Here is a 23,075-nt window from a genome sequence, read left to right as displayed (position 1 = left end):
TCCTCCCTCAGAGGGGAAGAAAGGAAAAGATTTTTAACATAGGACTAACATGTCCAAACAACTTCCAAAGAAGTAACAGAGTATCGATCCCAGAAGGTTCCCAAAGGAAAATAAAAAACATCCTATCGGATAAAAGAAAATATAAGGCAACCCAGAGGTTAACGCCCAAGAAGACACAGGCCTACCCGCAGGACCAGCCAAACGGAGCCCTGGTCTTCCATAAACTGGGAAAGATCCCAATAAAATAACAATCAGGAGATTACATCATCCCCACATGTCTACTGAGGTGCACCATTCGAATTAGCAGACTGAAGATTCCAGTATCCGATAAGGATAGGTTCATTTAATAACTGAAAAACATGTCTGAGTAATACGCAAAGGTGCGCAATTCTGTAACGAAAGGCACAACACTCAGGGACAGTTACACCTGCAGGGAACTGTAGAGGCCCTCCCCAAGGTGGGAGACCTGAGACAATAGGGCTAGAGCACAATCGCAAATAAAAGTCTGGCACAGCTCCCCACCCGTAATTTTTTTGTGGGGCGTCATTTATTCTTCTGGCACCTTTCACCTGATATTTTTTCTACTGGTCCTTTTTCCTCGGCTGAATGACTGGGGGATGAGGGGAGTGGGAGGAGTGTTTAAGCCTTTGGCTGGGGTGTCTTTGCCTCCACCTGGTGGCCAGGTTCTTATTTTCCAAAAGTAATGAATACAGCTGTGGACTATTTTCATCAGAAGAAAAGACAATTATCAGGTAAGCATAATTTATGTTTTTATCCCTCCCTCTCTAGTGACTCGTGGATTTCCACATCTTGGATATTATATCCCATACGTCTATAGCTCATGGACTCTTGCCACTTACATGAAAGAAAACATAATTTATATAAGAACTTACCTGATAAATTAATTTCTTTCATAGTGGCAAGAGTCCATGAGACCCACCCTATTTTTTGTTGTTATGACTTTTTGTATAAAGCGCTTTATTTATTCCAGTTCCTCTTTTGTTTAATGCTTTTTACTTCTTTTTTACACCTCACTTCTTAGCTACACGGTAAACTAAGGTATGTGTGAGGTGGGAGGTGTATTTATAGGCATTTTGAGGTTTGGGAAACTTTGCCCCCTCCTGGTAGGAATGTATATCCCATACGTCACTAGCTCATGGACTCTTGCCACTATGAAAGAAATTAATTTATCAGATAAGTTCTTACATAAATTATGTTTTTGCTCTCTCTCCCCTCTTTTGCTCTCTCTCTCCCCTCTTTTGCTCTCTCTCTCTCCCTCTCTTTTGCTCTCTCTCTCTTTTGCTCTCTCTATCTCTCCCCCCTCTTTTGCGCTCAGGCCACTCTCGCCCGGCCACGCCCACGTGCCTTGCCCAACACCAGCCACTCCCCCATCACGCCCAAAGACCACGCCCCTCGCCACGCCCGCTCCACCGACCTCGCCCATGACACGCCCCCTCCACCCGCAACGGCCGCTTTCACCTGCTCTGCTGTCTGATGTTGATCCTAAAGGCTAGGTATGTTTGTCCTTGTGCAGTCTCTACTGAGCATAACTGCATCTGACAAACATACCTGGCCTTTTATTATATAGGATGGGGGAGTTTATTGCAGATTTTCTTAAAGGGACATGAAACTGCTGGGTACAACTACAGTAACAGGGTTGCTACTCAGAATGGTTTTTTTCTCCTGTGTATAAAGACGCAGAGCTTTACCAACTGGTTTCTGTAATGGGATAAAATAAGAACGGTTTTAAAGAGAGCTGCAGGTACAAGAGGAAAACCATAGCATGGAGAGTAGAACCTACTACTGTAGTTGTTTAATGTTCCTTTACACTAATACCATTTTAAAATGCACTTCACTAATATGACATACCAGGAGAGAATGTTTTTACAGCATGACAATAATGTATTATGCAATGTTACTAAGATTTCTTTCTAAACTCTCTAAAAGGGGGTTAAATACATAGTAGAAGTACTGCTCGAGACTTCATTGTTTTGTTCTCAGGCCTAGTTCCCATTGCTGTTGTAAACTGTGTAAATTGGTTATAACATAAAACATCTCCATAGACTTTAATAGAGGTACTTGTTGCAATTTACACAGTTTATAACAGCAGTGGAAACTAGGCCTCGGTCAGGGTATTCCAGTCCTTTAGCAAAGATACAGAAATGTATTAAATGGTGAATTTTGGAGAAAAAAACAACTTAATAAACATTTCTAAATTATTAGAATATAACCCAGAAAAGGAATAGAACAGGTTTAGGCTTAGGCTGAATGCTTTGATATTATTTTCCAGAGAAAAATATGTTGTTTTCAACTGAATAAGGCAAAGAACATTTCTATATGTAGATTAAAATGTGATATTCCATTTTGTGTATAAAACTTAGTTACAAGTATATAAAATTAGTTTTTATACAAACATTTAATCGTCTCTTTTATCCTATTCAAGGTTGGGTGAACTTTTCTGTGATATGTGGACACTTGATACAGCAAAAGATACTTATTCTCTTTCTGGTAAGATCATGAGCCAGTTTTGGCAGCTCTTAAGCTATTTGATATCAGATATCCCAGACGCACACTAATATTATCTGAAGTAGGAAGAGTTGAGATAGCTAAATTAATTGCTACATTCATAAACCAAAAGGACAATGGAGATGTTTGTAACGTTTGCTTATGCAGCACTTTAAAGGGACATAAAACAAGTTGGGATAGAGACAAAATATAATAATATGTACTTTAATTAATTTACCTGAAAATTTATACTGCAGTGCCTCGCCATTAACTTGTAAAGTTCTAACTCCCCCCATACATTTCCTTGTATGGCTATATCTATATCTATTGTTGTTTTGGTAGAATGCAGAAATGCACAGTGATTATCTGCTGGAGCATGCTTAGAAGCTGTGAAAATACAATGCCTGTGTCTAAACACTGATAAGAGGGGGGTGGAGCAAACTGCTCCAGGCAACATGGCTATGTAAATAGTTTTGCTTATTTTTGAAAATTATTTTAAAATACTTGCCTGAAATTTTTAAATAATTTTTTATGCAAACTATTTTTACTTAATTAGCCCTTTTAGCATATGCACAGATCTCAACATGTTTTATGGCACTTAAAAGCATACATGATAGAGGTATTAATAAAAAGATGAGCTCTGAGCAGAAAGGCTACAAGTATTTCCTTGGCACAAATCCTTTTAGAATTGAGATGTTTTGATCAGAACAAAAAAAAAATATCCATTCGCTGACATTGCTGAAAAATACTAAATTATTAAATCTAACTTACTTGACAATACATAGCTAGGGTGATTTATAATGTACTAAAGCTTAAAAAGATTTAGTACTGCAGACGTAAGAAAGAATACAGCTGTCTAGCAAATAAATTAAAGGGCGATTATTGTGGTAAAATGAAATGCTCTAATTTGTTATACCATGTCATTTTATCGCTAGCGATGGGCTAAGAGATGTTTAACACCCTCAAAGGGGGTTAAGCACACAGTTAAAGTACCATTCAGGACTCGCAGAGCACTGGTCCCTGTGCTTAAAGGGACATGAAACACAAAAAAAATCTGTCATGATTCAGATAGAGAATACAATTTTATACAACTTTCCAATTTACTTATATTATTTAATTTGCTTCCTTCTCTTGTTATCCTTTGCTGAAATCTTTATCTAGGAAAGCTCAGGAGCAGCAGAGAGCCTATGTTCTAGCTGTTGATTGGTAGCTGCATATATTTATTGATTGTGATTGGCTTACACATACGTTCAGTTAGAAACCATTAGTGCATTGCTGCTACTTCAACAAATGATACCAAGAGAATGAAACAAATTAGATAATAGAAGTAAATTAGAAAGTTGTTTAAAATTGTATTCTCTATCTAAATCATGAAATAAGTAAGCAGACAATACAACAATATTTTAAAGGGATATGAAACCTACAATTTTCCTTTGTGATTCAGATAGAGCAAACAATTTTAAGCAACTTTCTAATTTACTCATATTATCATTGTGCAAGGGGGGGAGGTTGTGGGACCACTACACTACAGAAAAAAATAAAAAATTAAGTAAAAAATAATAAAAAAAATCTGACAACATTAAAGGGCTTTTATAGGTACCATCAGACCCCTACAATATTAAACCCCCACCATTAGACCCACAAAAGTATTGACCTCCTAACCATCACACCGCCTCTCCACTATTGACCCCAACCACTTGACCCCCACTGCCATTAGCCCCCTAACTACCACCCTGGGTAGTGCTTGCTGAAGCGCTACCCAGGTTCTGAACCAAAAATGGGCCGGCTCCTAAGCTTACATCCTTCTTTTCAAATAAAGATAACAAAAGAACGAAAGAACATTGATAATAGGAGTAAATTAGAAAGTTGCTTAAAATTGCATGCTCTATCCGAATCATGAAAGAAAAAATGTGGGTTTCATATCCCTTTAAAGGGACAGTTTACTCAAAAATGTTCTCCCCTTTAATTTGTTCCCAATGATCCACTTTACCTGCTGGAGTGTATTAAATTGTTTACAAGTAGCTCCTTTACCCTTATATTGGCATTTGAAATTGTTGATTTAGCATGTGGTATCCCCACCTATTCTGAAAGTTTGTGGCCGCGCGTACCAGCTATAGATAAGCTTTGTAAACACAGCCAGCAGAAGAAATTACACTCCCAGTGTGATAAAGCAGAGATAAGGTAATAAAATGTTGATTTTCCATTGTTCTCTCAAAGTACTGGTGATTGTTTTAAGGACAGATATAAGATAAAGAAGCAGGTATATTTGCACAATGTGATACAGTGATGAGATCGGATTATACCTACAAGCTCAACCCATTTTATTAGGTTGTGGCTTCAAAACACAAAATCAGAGCTTTAATATACACAAATAAGCCTTAAAAAGTTAATTTTCATATATTTTTTACTCTGCAGTTGGTAAAAAAAGCAATTGTAAACACATTAAGGGAAAAACTATTTTACAGTATACTGTCCCTTTAAGGCCGCTATTGTTTCATTATGGGTTGGCCATGCTGATGCAACAATTAATCAATTAATTAAACCTGGTCCCATTCCACACTGGGAGAGATCTACTGTATATTGGTCAGTTGTCCTAAGGAGGAATGTCAGTGATTCATCCTCTGATAAAAAGCCATACATTGTGTGACTACAAGCTAGACTATAAAATCATTGTTTCAAATACATCCTCCATCTTGGAAACAATTACCAATGTTACTTTATAATATTTCCTAGCTGACAAAAATGTGTATACATTGGAGGGAATAAAAGTATACATTTTCCCTTCATTTCCTTTTTTCTTTTATTTTTCTACTCTGTTTATTTTTTATTCTCTAATTCATTATTCATTATTTCTATATTGGGGAAGATTTTAAGTTTAGTTGTGTTTTTATAGATTATGTTTTGTGTATAGCAGGTTGTGCAACACTATACTGAAATTGATTATCAGTTTCTTTTATGTTGTTTAAAGGGACAGTCTAGGCCAAAATAAACTTTCATAATTCAGATAGAGCATGTCATTTTAAACAATTTTCCAATTTACTTTTATCACCAATTTTGCTTTGTTCTCTTGGTATTCTTAGTTGAAAGCTTAACCTAGAAGGTTCATATGCTAATTTCTTAGACCTTGAAGGCTACCTCTTTTCAGAATGCATTTTAACAGTTTTTCACCACTAGAGGGTGTTAGTTCACGTATTTCATATAGATAACCCTGTCAATCTGCAACTATTCACTGCACTCTGGTGTTTTTTTACTCTCCTTTAACTCTCTTCTGGTACATGAATAGAGACCCTGTCAATCTGCAACTATTCACTGCACTCTGGTGTTTTTTACTCTCCTGTAACTCTCTTCTGGTACGTGAATAGAGACCCTGTCAATCTGCAACTATTCAATGCACTCTGGTGTTTTTTACTCTCCTGTAACTCTCTTCTGGTACGTGAATAGAGACCCTGTCAATCTGCAACTATTCACTGCACTCTGGTGTTTTTTACTCTCCTGTACCTCTCTTCTGGTACGTGAATAAAGACCCTGTTAATCTGCAACTATTCACTGCACTCTGGTGTTTTTTACTCTCCTGTAACTCTCTTCTGGTACGTGAATAGAGACCCTGTCAATCTGCAACTATTCACTGCACTCTGGTGTTTTTTACTCTCCTGTACCTCTCTTCTGGTACGTGAATAGAGACCCTGTTAATCTGCAACTATTCACTGCACTCTGGTGTTTTTTACTCTCCTGTAACTCTCTTCTGGTACGTGAATAGAGACCCTGTCAATCTGCAACTATTCACTGCACTCTGGTGTTTTTTACTCTCCTGTAACTCTCTTCTGGTACGTGAATAGAGACCCTGTCAATCTGCAACTATTTACTGCACTCTGGTGTTTTTTACTCTCCTGTAACTCTCTTCTGGTACGTGAATAGAGACCCTGTCAATCTGCAACTATTCACTGCACTCTGGTGTTTTTTACTCTCCTGTAACTCTCTTCTGGTACGTGAATAGAGACCCTGTCAATCTGCAAACTTTTCACTGCTCTCTGGTGTTTTTTACTCTCCTGTAACTCTCTTCTGGTACGTGAATAGAGACCCTGTCAATCTGCAAACTTTTCACTGCTCTCTGGTGTTTTTTACTCTCCTGTAACTCTCTTCTGGTACGTGAATAGAGACCCTGTCAATCTGCAAACTTTTCACTGCTCTCTGGTGTTTTTTACTCTCCTGTAACTCTCTTCTGGTATGTGAATATTTACATAGAGCAAATTATTTTAGTTTGTTAATTTAGTCCTACATCTGTTGTACTGTTATCCAATGTCTTATTTCTAATGTTCATTTAATTGCCATGTGATGTTCAATCCTTATCAATACCTGCTATTATTCTAAAATGAATAGCTGTCTTATTCCATAGTCTTAACCTCCCCAAAATTTTATTGTCTGTTTACTTAACATCTCACCCTGACTAGACCAGAATCTAACTTTCCAATTGGCCTTTCCAATTGTCTTTGATTAGCAATCAACTAAATTTAGTGGACTCAGCTGACTGCCCTCCCTGCATATATTTCACACCAGTCTGGCCTGTGCATTGCACTGGCCTGTGCATTGCTATAACAACATATGTTCACATTTTTAAAGTGAACATTTTATAAGTGAGGCACTAGCAATAGAATTATACAAGAATTAAGTGAACATTTTATAAGTGAGGCACTAGCAATAGAATTATACAAGAATTAAGTGAACATTTTATAAGTGAGGCATTAGCAATAGAATTATACAAGAATTAAGTGAACATTTTATAAGTGAGGCATTAGCAATAGAATTATACAAGAATTAAGTGAACATTTTATAAGTGAGGCACTAGCAATAGAATTATACAAGAATTAAGTGAACATTTTATAAGTGAGGCATTAGCAATAGAATTATACAAGAATTAAGTGAACATTTTATAAGTGAGGCATTAGCAATAGAATTATACAAGAATTGAACAAGGATTGGGCAAGGGGCAAGAAAAAGGCAGGTACTTTTGTAATATTATGTTTGATATACCTTACTGTTTTCTTATGCAGTTGCTACTGTAATACTGTGCCTTATGTGTTTAACTGGTTCCCTCTTTTGTAAAAATGCCTAATATCTTCTTCTATCTTTTTGCTGCCTTATGTCTCTATAACAAACTACATTATTCAATTACTCCTTCTCCCTCTCCACCTGCACTGTTCATTAACCCATCTCTCTTAAACTCACCTTACTTTCTTACTCATGAACTTTGCCTATTCCTAAACACTCTCTCTCCCCCCTGCACCTTGTCTCAAAAGCAGTCTCACTACTGCAAATCTGTATCTCATCTCATGTCACTCTCCCTCTTGCTTTTACTAACTGCTGGTGACATCTCCCCTAATCCTGGTCCCCAACAACTGCCTAGCCATGCACATCCATGTATACCATCCCACAGACTCAAAAAACAAAACTCTGACAACCTTACTCACATTTCTCTTGCATCAAAAGCCACTTCACCTTTCACTTGTGCACTTTGGAACTCTCACTCTGTTTGCAACAAAATCACTTCTATACATGACCTCTTTATCTCCCACTCCCTCAACCTTCTGGCCCTAACAGAAACCTGGCTCTCTCCCCTAGACACAGCATCCACTGCTGCTCTGTCACATGGGGGTCTCCACTTCAGCCACACTCCTAGGTCTGGTAATAGACAAGGAGGTGGTATAGGTATTTTACTTTCCTCTCGTTGCACCTTTCAACAAATATATCCCATCTCTTCCCTCACATTTTCCTCATTAGAAACCCACATGATTCGCTTATTGTCTCCTCTTTCTATACATATTGCAGTCATATACCGTCCTCCTGGCTCCTCAACTCAATTTCTAGATCACTTGGCTGCCTGGCTACCTTATTTCTTTTCCTCAGACACCCTTTCCCTCATTCTTGGTGACTTCAACATCCCTCTTGACAATCCCACTGCCTCCTCTGCAAAACAACTTCTGCAACTCACTTCCTCTTTCGGTTTGTCACAATGGACTGATTCTACCACTCACAAAGATGGTCACTCCCTTGACCTGATCTTTAGCTATCGATGCACCCTCTCAAACTTCACAAACTCCCCCTTTCCTCTTTCTGACCACCATCTCCTTACTTGCAACATATCATCCCTCCCTACAACTCTCCCTCCTTCTGCTCGTCACACCAAACTTCACAGAAGCATTATGTCATTAGATCAACAACAGCTTTCTAATTCCCTCAAACCTCTCCTCTCATCCTTCTCCTCCTTTTCATGCCCTGACCAATCTATCTGCCACTTTAATTCCACCCTTACATCCGTCCTTGACAATCTCGCCCCTCTTACCATAGCTCGGAAATCAAACACTCATCCTCAGCCCTGGCATACTCCTCTAACACGATACCTACGCAGATGTTCCCGTACTGCTGAGCGGCACTGGAGAAAATCTAGGAGTTCAGCTAATTTTCAACATTACAAATTTATCTTGAACTCCTACTACTCTGCCCTTAATTTCCATAAGCAACACTATTTCTCTACTCTTTCTTCAAACCTCTAATCTTTCTTCAAACCCAAAACGTTTGTTCTCCACTTTCAATACTCTTCTCCGCCCTCCCCCACCTCCTAATACAACTTCTCTGTCAGCTCAAGACTTTGCCAACCACTTCAATAACAAAATCGACTCCATCAGAAGTGAAATCAGCTCTCAACATAATTCCATTCTCTCACCCCCTCAAATACTCTCAATCAACAACAACCCACATAACCTTAAACTTAGCTCATTCTCCCCTGTTACTGAGGAAGAAGTTTCGGCACTTATACTGCGCTCTCACCTCACTACCTGTCCCCTTGACCCTATCCCCTCACAGCTACTCCCCTCCCTCTCTGCCACCCTTACCCCTATACTCACACACACTTTCAACCTCTCCCTCAGCACCGGTATATTTCCCTCATCGCTGAAACATGCACTGGTCACACCTATCCTCAAAAAACCTTCCCTTGATCCTACCTCGCCATCCAACTACCGCCCTATTTCCCTCCTCCCTCTTGCATCAAAGCTTCTCGAAAAACTAGCTTATGCATGCCTATCCCATTTCCTTACAATAAACTCCCTCCTTGACCCATTGCAATCTGGATTTCGTGCCCATCACTCCACAGAGACAGCAATTGTTAAGGTTACCAACGACCTACTTACAGCAAAATCAAAAGGCCACTTCTCTCTGCTTATCCTCCTTGATCTGTCCGCAGCCTTTGACACTGTTGACCACCCTCTCTTGCTCCAAACCCTCCAATCCTTCGGCATATGTGACATAGCCCTCTCGTGGCTCTCTTCCTACCTGTCAAACCTTTAGTGTAGCCTTCTCTGGGGCCTCCTCTGCCCTGTCACCACTTTCTGTCGGAGTACCGCAAGGCTCTGTCCTCGGTCCCCTTCTCTTCTCAAGCTACACGTCATCACTAGGTTCCCTAACAAAGTCCCACGGTTTACAATATCATTTGTATGCCGATGACACCCAAATCTACTTTTCTGCACCAGACCTTTCTCCTTCCTGGATGGAGAAACTGTCTTTCTCACATCTCCAACTGGATGTCCTCTCACTACCTCAAGCTAAATCTCTCCAAAACTGAGCACCTTATTTTCCCCCCTTCTTCTAAACTCTCCACCCCCAATCTCTCTATAACTGTCGACAACTCCATCATTACCCCTACCCCGCGTGCCCGATGTCTCGGGGTCACATTTGACTCAGATCTTTCTTTCACTCCTCACATTCAGTCATTGGCTAAAGCCTGCCGCTTCCACCTTAAAAACATCTCTAAAATTAGACACTTCCTTACACAAGACACAACTAAGATTTTAATCCACTCTCTCATTCTCTCCCGCCTCGATTACTGCAACTCTGTCCTCTCTGGTCTCCCCACCTACCGCCTAGCTCCTTTACAATCCATAATGAATGCATCTGCCAGACTCATCTTCCTTACACGTCGCTCTTCATCTGCTGCACCTCTCTGCCAATCTCTTCACTGGCTTCCTCTTGCCTCTAGGATCAAACACAAAATTCTCATTCTGACATACAAAGCCCTCAACTGCACTGCTCCCCCCTATATCTCAGACCTTGTCTCCAGATACTCTCCCTCCCGTCCCCTTCGCTCTGCTCACGACCTCCTACTCTCCTCCTCTCTTGTCACCTCATCACACTCCCGTTTACAGGACTTCTCCAGACTGGCTCCCATCTTGTGGAACTCTCTGCCTCGCTCCACAAGACTCTCTTCTAGTTTTAAAAGCTTCAAGTGCTCCCTAAAGACTCTACTGTTCAGGGATGCATACAACCTATGCTAACCTTTCTTTATACCAGTTCCTCTCCTCCATTGCTATCCCCTGAACCCCCTTAGCATGTAAGCCTAAGAGTCCAGCTGTTTGTTGATCACCTTCTCAAGAGCTGACTACAACAGTGCAACTCTTGACAGGGCCCTCTACCCATTTGATCCCTATAATTGTTTTGTTGTACTCCGCCTTTGTTAATAGCGCTGCGGAATCTGTTGGCGCTCTACAAATAACCGATAATAATAATAAATAATAACACTGTGCTCATGCACGTGAAGTTATCTGGGAGCAGGCACTGATTGGCTAGACTGCAAGTCTGTCAAAAGAACTGAAATAAAGAGGCAGTTTGCAGAGGCTTAGATACAAGATAATCACAGAGGTTAAAAGTATATTATTATAACTGTGTTGGTTATGCAAAACTGGGGAATGGGTAATAAAGGGATTATCTATCTTTTAAAACAATAACAATTCTGGTGTAGACTGTCCCTTTAAGTATGCTGTATGGTCATGTTGGATTCTTTTTTTTTTCTCCTCTCTCCTTTTTCTTGAGAGGATATACTTGCAGGTGAATTTTTTTAAATTTTTTTCTTTATCTTGGAAAGTAGGGGGTATAACCTCCCCTTATTAAGAGGAAAACTATATTAAAACAAGCCGGGAATTTTAATCCAGACATAGTTTTCATCCAAGAGACCCATTTTAAAGCTCTAAACTAAAAACTAAATGGGTTGGTGAAGTGTTAGCTACCCCCTGCGAAAAAAAGAAAGAGGAGTGTTGCTATTTTGCTAAATAAAAAATTACCTTACAATATTTTACATAATGAAGGAGATACAGAAGGTAGATTTCAAATAGTAGACATTCAGATTGTTTCATTGTTGATTTTATGTAATGTATATGGTCCCAAATCAGTAAATAAAGAATTCTGGAATAAGTTAAGCTTAAAACTCATGAAATATATAGGGAAAAATTGAATTGTATCTGGTGATTTTATTATGGCTCCGGTTCCAACATTAGATAGATTTGGTTTGGGTAATCAGATTAGGAAGCGTAGAGAAGCTACAGTATTCCGTAATTTCTGTAATAAACCATCTCTGAAAGCTATTTGGTGCATTCAAAATTCAGGCAGACATTACAGATATTATTATATCCATTAATGCGATTTTATCTTAAGCAATTAAATCTAATTAAATAAGGGACAAAATAATTTTAGTGGGTTCTTCTGCTCTAAGTACATATTACATAACATTCAGTTTAAAAACTGGCTTCAAGCTAAGTGGACAGAGTTTTGTGGTTATAAAAAGGCATATATAAATAAAACAGATTTTTTTTTGGGAGACAGCAAAATAGTTTTTTAAGAGGAGAAAGGAAAGCTTATATGTGTTGATGGAAGAAAAAAAACAAACATAGAGAAATTCGATTAGCTAATAGTGTGAGAAATACAAGTGAAACTCGAAAAATTAGAATATTGTGCAAAAGTTCATTTATTTCACTAATGCAACTTAAAAGGTGAAACTAATATATGAGATAGACTCATTACATGCAAAGCAAGATAGTTCAAGCCGTGATTTGTCATAATTGTGATGATTATGGCTTACAGCTCATGAAAACCCCAAATCCACAATTTCAGAAAATTTGAATATTACATGCAATCAATAAAACAAGGATTGCACATACCTGTAGAACAATATCGGACCTCTGAAAAGTATAAGCATGCATACTGTATGTACTCAGTACTTGGTTTGGGCCCCTTTTGTAGGAATTACTGCCTCAATGCGGCGTGGCATGGAAGCTATCAGCCTGTGGCACTGCTGAGGTATTATGGAAGACCAGGATGCTTCAATAGCGGCCTTCAGCTCTTCTGCATTGTTCGGTCTCATGTCTCTCATCTTTCTCTTGGCAATGCCCCATAGATTATATATGGGTTTCAGGTTAGGCGAGTTTGCTGGCCAATCAAGCACAGTAATCCCACAGCCATTGAACCAGGTTTTGGTGCTTTTGGCAGTGTGGGCAGGTGCCAAGTCCTGCTGGAAAATGAAGTCAGCATCCCCATAGAGCTTGTCTGTGGAAGGAAGCATGAAGTGCTCCAAAATCTCCTGGTAGACGGCTGCGTTGACCCTGGACTTAATGAAGCACAATGGACCAACACCAGCAGATGACATGGCTCCCCAAATCAACACAGACTGTGGAAACTTCACACTGGACTTCAAGCATCTTGCAGTGTGTGCCTCTCCATTCTTCCTCCATACTCTGGGTCCTTGGTTTCCAAATGAGATGCAAAATTTGCTCTCATCAGAAAAGAGGACCACTGAGCAACAGACCAGGTCTGTTTTTATTTAGCCCTGGTAAGACGCTTCTGACGTTGTTTGTTGCTCAGGAGTGGCTTGACAAGAGGAATACGACATTTTAAGCCTATGTCCAGGATCCGTCTGTGTGTGGTGGCTTTTGTGAAAGTCCCTAACACTTTTGAATGGCCTTTTCCTGACAATCCTCTGCAGGCTGCGGTCATCCCTGCTGCTTGTGCACCTTTTTCTTCCACACTTTTCCCTTCCACATAACTTTCTATTAATGTGCTTTGATACAGCACTTTTGGGAACATCTAACTTCTTTAGCAATTACCTTTTGAGGCTTTCGCTCCTTATGGAGGGTGTCAATGATGGTTTTCTGCACAACTGTCAGGTCAGCAGTCTTTCCCATGATTGTGATTCCTACTGAACCAGACTGAGAGACCATTTAAAGGCTCAGGGAACCTTTGCAGGTTATGGCTTAATTAGCTGATTAGAGTGGGACACTTTGAGCCTAGCATATTGCACCTTTACACAATATTCTAATTTTCTGAGATTGTGGATTTGGGGTTTTCATGAGCTGTAAGCCATAATCATCACAATTATGACAAATCACAGCTTGAACTATCTTGCTTTGCATGTAATGAGTCTATCTCATATATTAGTTTCACCTTTTAAGTTGCATTGGTGAAATAAATGAACTTTTGCACGATATTCTAATTTTTCGAGTTTCACCTGTAGATACCAAGAGAACAAAGAAAATTGATAATAGGAGACAATTACTACAATTTTGGTACAACATTGTTTTTTGGCTTAATAAATTCCTAAACTGCCAGTTACAGCTGCAATCTCTACATATTTCTTTCCTTTTTAAAGCAGATATAAATTTCAAGAGCATTCAATTGATTAATACAGCAATTATATTAAGCTGTAGCCTCATACTAGAAAAGTGGAAAGCCAAGTGTGCTTCGAATATTGCAGAGTTTGTTTAACGGATGAACACCCAAATTATAATGGAACAATTTAATTTACAAAATTTGAATGATAAACATTTACATTCTTTTTTGCTAAATGGCTTAGGGTCATCCAAGCTCTGCCACTTGAGCGCAGATTCAGATGATCCTTCCTTTTCGTCAATCTTACTTTTTTCAACAACATTTACTTAAAGGGACACTGAACCCAAATTTTTTCTTTTGTGATCCAGATAGAGCATGCAATTATAAAAGATTTGTAAACAACAACATTTTATTTTATGATTCAGATAGAACATACAATTTTAAACAAATTTGCAATTTACTTCTATTATCAAATTTGCTTAATTCTCTTGTTATCCATTGCTGAAGGAACAGCATTTCACTACTGGCAGCTAGCTGAACACATCTAGTTAGCCAATTACAAGAGACAAATGTGTGCAGGCACCAATTAGCAGCAGCTCCCACAGGTGTATGATATGTGCGTATTCATTGTTTAACAAGGGATACTAAGAGAACGAAGCACATTTGAAAATAGAAGTGAATTTAAAAGTGTCTTAAAATGACATGCTCTATGTGAATCATGCAAGTTTAATTTTGACTTTCCTATCCCTTTAAGCGATTTTCTAATTTACTGCCAATTATTCCATTTTCTTTATTCTCTTGGTATCTTTATTTGAAAAGCAAGAATGTAAGTTTAGAAGCCGGACCATTTTTGGTGAACAACCTGGGTTGTTCTTGCTGATTGGTGGATAAATTCATCCACCAATAAACAAGTCCTGTCCAGGGTCTGAACCAAAAAAGGCTGGCTCCTTAGCTTAGATGCCTTCTTTTTCAAATAAAGAAAGAAAGAGAACGAAGAAAAATTGGTAATATTTCCAGTGATATGGTCTAACTGATACAATCCTCCCGCCATCTCTAAGAAGTGATGGGCTGTTGGGCCGCTTAATTGTTTGAATCTGCTTTTTTTTTTCTTTGCTTTATCTTCTTATTGGTTGTACCACCAGGGTGCTATTCTACTGCATTATGTGGTTAATTTTTTTATCTTTGGTCACTAAGGTGATATCTGCAAATATTATAATGGATACTGTTATGATAACATGTTAATTTGAACTATGCTTGTATTTTGCTTTTGGAAAACAACGGAAGAAAATAAAATAAAAATAAATAAATATATATATATAACATCACTTTTGAATGGTCTGTATTATGGTCTGTTGTGGCATATTTACATGTGCACAATGCACATACGCCAGTGTTTCTCAATTCCAGCACTCAAAGAACCCTAATAAAACAGATTTAAAGGATTTTCCTACTTTGAGCACAAGTGAAACAGTCATAATGGCTAATCTATTGAAAGGTCTAAGAAGGGAAATACTTAAAATCTACCCTGGTAAGGCTTTTTAAATACTGGATTTGAGACATACTAATTTATGCACACTTCGTATGTTTCACTTTTGTGAAAAATTCTTTAAATTCCCCTCAAGTTGAACATTTTTCCGGAGAGGGCATATTTTTATACGGCAATCCTGTTACATTGTTTAATGACTAAATATATGTTGTATATATCTTGAGTAGACAATTTTAGATGTTTCTTACAGATTATATTCCTAGCATTAGTGTTTATATATATCAATAGGAAACCTCTATTAAAAAAGTGCAAAGAAAAAGGGGTGTGATCTTATTAAAAGCCCCTCCTATTTCTAGCTCTGATTCTCCCCCACCAACTTTAAGTTTCACCAGCTGCCACTGCAGTTTATCAATAGGTGCTCATTCATATACTGACAACTAATAAAAAGGGGAATTGATACACTGGACGACAATTTCAGTTGCCATGTGTGTGTCTATACTAATGAATATGTTTTTTACTAGCAAACAAAAGGTAAAATTACTGGAAACTTTGGTGTTAGGGTGTTTAGGCTGAGCGGTGGGGGGTTAGGTGTTAGGTAGTTAAGTAGTGGAGTGGTAGTTTGCGTTGGGGGGTTGTGGCGATATAGGAATTAATAGTTTAGGAAGTTTATTGCTGTGGGCTATTGGTGGTTTAGGGGTTAATAGTTTAGAAAGTTTATTGGGGTGGGCTATTGGCGGTTTAGGGGTTAATAGGTTAGGATATTTATTGGGGTGGGCTATTGGCGGTTTAGGGGTTAAAGGGACATAAAACCCTTTTTTTTCTTTCATGATTTAGATAGAACATAGCATTTTAAACAACTTTCTAATTTACTTCTATTATCAAATTTTCTTAATTTTCTTGTTATCCTTTGTGGAAAAGCAGAAATGTAAGCTCAAGAGTGTGCACGTGTCTGCAGCACTATATAGTAGCAGTTTTGCAACAATGTTACACATTAGCAGGGGCACTAGATGGCAGCATTATTTCCTGTCGTGTAGTGCTTCAGGCATGTGCATGCTACCTACCTAGGTATCTCTTCAATAAAGAATAACATGAGAATGAAAAAAAATGATAATAGAAGTAAATTGGAAACTTTTTAAAAATTGTGTCCTCTATCTGAATCATGAAATAATTTTTTTGAGTTTAATGTCCCTTTGTGTAGGGTTAATTTGCGGTGGTGGGTTATGTTGGTTTAGGGATACATAAATATAGTTATTAGGTTGTGTGCTATATATTTAAAAGGGGTCCTTTACTGTACATCGCAAATGTTGGTGCCGATGCTGCTTGGAATATTTCACCAGCTTTGCCACTTTTAGCGATGTATAGTAAAACACCTCTCAGCAATGCTGCCTTTAAACAGTAATGTCAGCACTTTTGAATATTTTGCCGGCATTCTCAACATCCTCTTGGATCCCTTTAGAATATATTGCCGCCTTGCAGCACTTTCGATCATCTGGGCCTTAGCAAGCTTTTAGGTATAGTCTCCTATGACAATCACACCCCTCCCTGTGACTTCAGTGAGCTTCTTTCAATGGAAGAAATCTCAAGGATACCATCATTGCCATCCTCCTCATTTTTATAGTCCACAATCTGTCTTTATAGGTGGGATTTATTTAACTCTATGAGTCCCTATTGTCATATCGAGTGCAAAACTTAGAAAAAGAAAAGCCATAAGGTGCTCCAGAACATGTGAGTAGATATACTTTGGGTACAAACAAGCTAAGCCGTAGCACCAGAGTTTACCACTTTTGCTTGTATACAAACAGTCTGTTAACAATAGAATCAGTGCTAAACTCTTGCGGTAAGCGGCACACTTGGGAAAATGAAGTTAAAGTAAGAGGGATCACTCACGTTTCTGTCAGCCAGAAAACCTTCCTTGGGTCACACATTCGGTGTTTTACTCCTTCCGCTGATCAGCTGTTAACGGACAGTGTCCCTCCTGAGTTTCAATGCAGCTTCCCCAATGAGCTCTCCAGAGCTCTAACACCATCGAATAGAAATACTTTGGACTACACTGGGGATTGTATTGTGTTGCAGTAAAATGCTATTTTTTGCCATTTTATCTATTTTTGGAGGCAATGCAACAAATGAGTTGATTTATGCATCTTCACTTTTGGATGAGCAGTTTATCATTGCAAATCCTTCCATATGGTGATAGGATCATTTTTATAGTGCACAGTGGCCTAGATTACAAGTGGAACGATACATCTGTTATCCCTCATGTGCTCAAGGTAAATCAATAGTGCTCTCTTATGTTAGTGCTCTAGCCCAACTGTGCATTAGGAATATTTTGAATACCTCACTTAGAGGAAAATGTTCTTTCTGTTGTGTTGTATTTTGTAAAATATATATCTATAGCTATATATCTATATGAATATATATATAAGAATAAAAAGAACATGAGAATTTCAAGTATTTCTATTAACCCCTTCACCACCGGGACTTTCAGAGAAAACTTGCCCAAAATACCAGAGAATTTTTAGCATTTTTGATATCACTCCATTAAAACAGAAATAGAGCCTTGTTTTTTTGTATGTACCTGTCAAAACTATATACGTGTATATATTTTTTAAGTAGACAACCCAAGGTATTGATCTAGGCCCATTTTCGTATATTTCATGCCACCATTTCACCGGCAACTGCGTTCAAATAAAAAAATCGTTAACTTTTTCACAGACTTTAGGTTTCTCAGTAAAATTATTTACAAACAGCTTGTGCAATTATGACACAAATGGTTGTAAATGCTTCTCTGGGATCCCCTTTGTTCATAAATAGCAGACATTTATGGCTTTGGCTTTACTTTTTGGTAATTAGAAGGACGCTAAATGCCACTGCGCACGACACTTGTATTATGTCCAGCAGTGAAGGCGTTAATTAAGTAGCTTGTAGGGAGCTTGTATGGTTAATTTTAGCTTTAGTGTAGAGATCAGCCTCCCACCTGAGATATCCCATCCCCTGATCCTTCCCTGACCCCTCTCAAACAGCTCTCTTCCCTCTCCCACCTCACAACTGTCACCACCATCTTAAGTAGTGGCAGAAAGTCTGCCAGTACTAAAATAAAAGGCAATTTTTTTTTATTTTTAGATTTATTCTGCAGTGTTGGATCCCCACTTTGCCCCTAACCTTCCTGACCCGCCAAACAGCTCTCTAACCCTTCCCTCTCTACCTATATGCCGCTATCTTGGGTACTGGCAGCTGTGGTACCCAGTTTAATGCATTTTTTTTTTTTATCTAAACAATAATTTTTCTGTAGTGTAGCTGCCCCCCTCAATTCCCTCCCCCCTCCCCCTCTCAGATCCCTTTCCCTTTCAACATTGATTTCCCCCTCCCTCTCCCTCCTTCCCATAAATTTGATTGCATTTAAATGTAGGGCGTGTGCGCATGCCCCCGCCCCCTCGCACAATCCCTCACAATTGCGCACTTGAGGGACACAAGATCCGGAACCGACCAGCGATGGGCCGCTCACCCGCCTCCCTGTGACCGGAGGTAAAGGAGCTTTTCAGGACAAAAAGTCCAAGGGTAAATCTAAAGTCACTAATCGTTTTCGTCCCTTTCATCAGAATAGGGCACAGAAATCCAATTCTTCATCTCAGAAGCAAGGTGCCCCTGGCTCGGCTTGGAACAAGTCTAAGCAGTCCAAGAAATCTAATCCATTTTCCAAGTCTGCATGAAGGTGTGGCCCCCGTTCCAGAGGCTCTAGTTGGGGACAGGCTATGCCTTTTTCAGAAGGTTTTGTTTCACTCTGTTAAGGATCCCTGAGTGCTGAATATTATTTCCCAGGGTTATCGGATAGGATTCAGAATAAGGCCTCCTAAGGAAAGTTTTTTTCTGTCCAATATTCCAAGAAATCCTGTGAAGGCTCAGGCATTTTTTCAGCCAGTTTCGGATCTAGAATCTATGGGAGGGATTTTTCCTGTTCCTGTGTTTGAACAGCGAAAGGGTTTTTATTCCAACCTCTTCATTATTCCAAGGAAGGAGGGAACTGTCAGACCAGTTTTGGATATAAAGGCTCTGAATTAATTCCTACTTTCAAAATGGAGACTATTCAGACTATTCTACCTTTTGTTCAGCAAGGTCAGTTTATTTTTCACAATAGATTTAAAGGATGCATACATTTATGTTCCTATTCACAAGGAACATCATCAGTTCCTAAGGTTTGCTTTTTTAGACAAGCAATTTCAGTTTGTTTCTCTACCATTTGGTCTGGCTACAGCTCCCAGAATATTCTCTAAGGTTCTGGGTACAATTTTGTCTGTGATTAGAGCTCAAGGTATTGCTGTATTTCCTTACCTGGAATATCTTGGTTCAAACTCAATTTTTTCATTTAGCAGATTCTGTCACGTACCTGGCAGTTGTTGCGTGTATTGCAAGCACCATTGGTGCAATTTTTATGCTATTCATGTCATTACTGTGTGTTGCGCCTTTTTGGGCGCATCTCTGACATCACTTGGAGCGCATCTTTGCACCCACGCTGTGCTCACATTTGTGTCGCTTTTGGCGCAAAGTTATGCCTGTTTATAGCAACCTCACTCTGACTTCCTTGCCCAAGTATAGGTTTTCCTTGTGATCACTGGGTGCGCTTGTCTTTTGATTATTAGACTGTCTACCTGTTGCTGAATTCTGCTTTGCCTTTGACCTACTCTCCTGCCTTGCCCTCTGGTACTTTGAAATATTGGACTGTCTGCCTGTTGCTGAATCCTGCATTGCCTTGTGACCTTTCTCTGGCTAACCTCATTCCTTTAATCCTACTTTCCTCTTTGTCCTGGGATTTTTCTTTATCTTTCCTCTTCACGCTGGGATAAGAAGACTGACTAAGACAAGAGAGAGAGACTCACTCAGCTGAGACAGAACAAAAGCTAGAATAACTTCCATGTCTGTTCACTTTCATTGCCACTCAGGGTGCGTACTCTTTTAGCACACTATGCCTTTTCACAGAGAAAAAATATCCTTAAGCAGATCAGTCTGACCTTGCCCAATGATAGTCCAGCACCGAAATACCAGGCAATTCTTCTCTGAACAAGAGAAACAACAATCCCAGATGATCGGTTTGGCCTTCTGTGGGCCTTGTCAGTGAGGTGCAGTTGCATCTCTCTAGGGACGTGTGCAAGGAGTCCACGTCTGGTTTCCCCCCATTACTCTTAGGGAGACCCAAGAGCAATTTGCATAAATGAGACAAGAGTAAGAGACACACTCAGCTGAGACAGAGCAAAAGCTAATATAAATTCCATGCCTGTTCATTTTCATTGCCACTCAAGGTGCATACTCTTTTAGCACACTATAAGAAGACTGACTACTGGCCAGGATTGGTGTGATAGAGGAATATCCCACGGACATAACAGATTCTCACACCAGCAGACTGTTGGTCCTACAACAACATGGTTAGAAAAACAATTTTCCAAAGAGTTTCTTGCGTCCTCAGACAGAGGTTACTTTTCTGGGGATGCAGATAGATTCAGTTTCCATGAGATTTTATTTTATGTATCCAAGTAGAGCAAAGTTAGTGTCTGCCAGTCAAAACCTAGTCTCCTTTCCCTTTTAAAAAAGATATATCCACAAGTTCTTTAAAGGATCAGATATCAGCTCTTTCTGTTCTATTCCACAAGAAAATTGCTAATCTGCCAGACATTCATCGTTTATTTAAACTTTGGTTAGAGCTAAACCTATGGTTAAACTTGGTTTTGAAGATTTTGCAGGATCCTCATTTTGAGCCTATGCATTAGGTGGATATTAAGCTTCTTTCTTATAATTATTTTTTTTTTGGATAGTCTCTAAGTTGTCTGGTCTTTCTTGTGATCCTCTTTATCTTATCTTTCTTAAGGATAAGGCAGTTTTAATGACTAAATTTGATTTCTTGCCCCATGTAGTGTCTTCACACAATATCAGTTGGGAAATTGTTGTCTCTTCTTTGTGTCTTAATCCCAAGAATGCTTCAGAGAGATCTTTGAATAATTTGGATGTTGTTAGAGCATTGAGTATTACATTGATGCTACTAAAGATTTCAGACAAACTTCTAGTTGTTTGTTTTTCTGATTCTAGGAAAGGACAGAAAGTGTCTGCTGTTTCTTTGACTTCTTGTTTGATACTTCTCATTTATAAGGCTTACTTGGAGGCAGGTCAGCCTGTACCTTAACAGACTACTGCTCATTCTACAAGATAAGTTGCCACTTCTTGGGCTTTCAAGAATGAGGCTTCTTTTGACCAAATTTGCAAGACAGCTACTTGGTTTGACTAAATTCTACAATTTTAATGTTTTTGCTTCTTCTGAGGTATCCTTTGGTAGTAAAGTCCTTCAGGCAGTTGTACCAACTTGATTTATTTCTGACTGTTTGTTATTTTTAACCCCTTAACGACCGAGGACGTGCAGGGTACGTCCTCAAAAAAAAGGCAGTTAACGCCTGAGGACGTACCCTGCACGTCCTCGGTGTGGAAAGCAGCTGGAAGCGATCCTGCTCGCTTCCAGCTGCTTTCCGGTTATTGCAGTGATGCCTCGATATCGAGGCATCCTGCAATAACCATTTTTAGCCATCCGATGCAGAGAGAGCCACTCTGTGGCCCTCTCTGCACAGGACATTAACGGCTAAGTTCGTTGGTGGGTGGGAGCCGGTGTGGGAGGTGGGTGGCGGCCATCGATGGCCTTTGTGATGCGGAGGGGTGCGGGATCGGGGGCGGGGACGACCAGGGGGGGCGCGCATGGATGCGCGCACGTGCACGGGGAGGCCGGGCGGGCGCGTGCACGGGGAGGGAGCGGGTGGGAACCACTACGCTACAGAATTTTTTTAGTTAGAAGTGGGGATCAAGGGGGGAATTATACTTATTTGGTGATCGGTTTGGCTGGTGGGATATTGGACTGTGGGGGGGGGGGGGAAGCTACACTACAGAAACAAATAAAAACAAATAATAAAAAAACATTTTTATTTGCAAACTGGGTACTGGCAGACAGCTGCCAGTACCCAAGATGGCCCCAATAAGGCAGAGGAGGAGAGTTAGGGAGCTATTTTGGGGAATCAGGGAGGTTGGGGGCTAAGGGGGACCCTACATAGCAGCATATGTAAATATGCTAAAAAAATTTTTTTTTTTTTTTTTTTAATACCTTTTATTTTAGTACTAGCCGACTTTCTGCCAGTACTTAAGATGGCGGGGACAATTGTGGGGTGGGGGAGGGAAGAGAGCTGTTTGGGAGCGATCAGGGGGTGGGATGTGTCAGGTGGGAGTCTGATCTCTACACTAAAGCTAAAATTAACCCTGCAAGCTCCCTACAAACGACCTAATTAACCCCTTAACTGCTAGCCATAATACACGTGTGATGCGCAGCAGCATTTAGCAGCCTTCTAATTACCAAAAAGCAACGCCAAAGTCATATATGTCTGCTATTTCTGAACAAAGGGGATCCCAGAGAAGCATTTACTACCATTTGTGCCATAATTGCACAGGCTGTTTGTAAATAATTTTAGTGAGAAACCTAAAGTTTGAAAAAGTGAACAATTTTTTTTTATTTGATTGCTTTTGGCGGTGAAATGGTGGCATGAAATATACCAAAATGGGCCTAGATCAATACTTGGGGTTATCTACTACACTACACTAGAGCTAAAATTAACCCTAGAAGTTCCCTACATGCTCCCTAATT

At 39.5% G+C, this 23,075-nt stretch overlaps 1 protein-coding gene across 1 annotated transcript in view; it reads left to right on the top strand.

Annotated features, from left to right (window-relative positions):
- The window catches only part of LOC128664100 (protein NLRC5), a 429,645-nt gene that overhangs the window by 11,765 nt on the left and 394,805 nt on the right, over nt 1-23,075 (top strand). Inside the window, exon 2 of the mRNA XM_053718792.1 lies at nt 2,444-2,508. The gene's annotated coding sequence lies outside the window, so the exon portion shown is untranslated. The remainder of the gene's footprint in view (nt 1-2,443; nt 2,509-23,075) is intronic.

This window comes from Bombina bombina, chromosome 1 (assembly GCF_027579735.1).
Source record: "Bombina bombina isolate aBomBom1 chromosome 1, aBomBom1.pri, whole genome shotgun sequence".
In the NCBI taxonomy this organism is placed as follows: Eukaryota; Metazoa; Chordata; class Amphibia; order Anura; family Bombinatoridae; genus Bombina; species Bombina bombina.
This window is presented reverse-complemented; position numbering and strand designations above follow the sequence as displayed.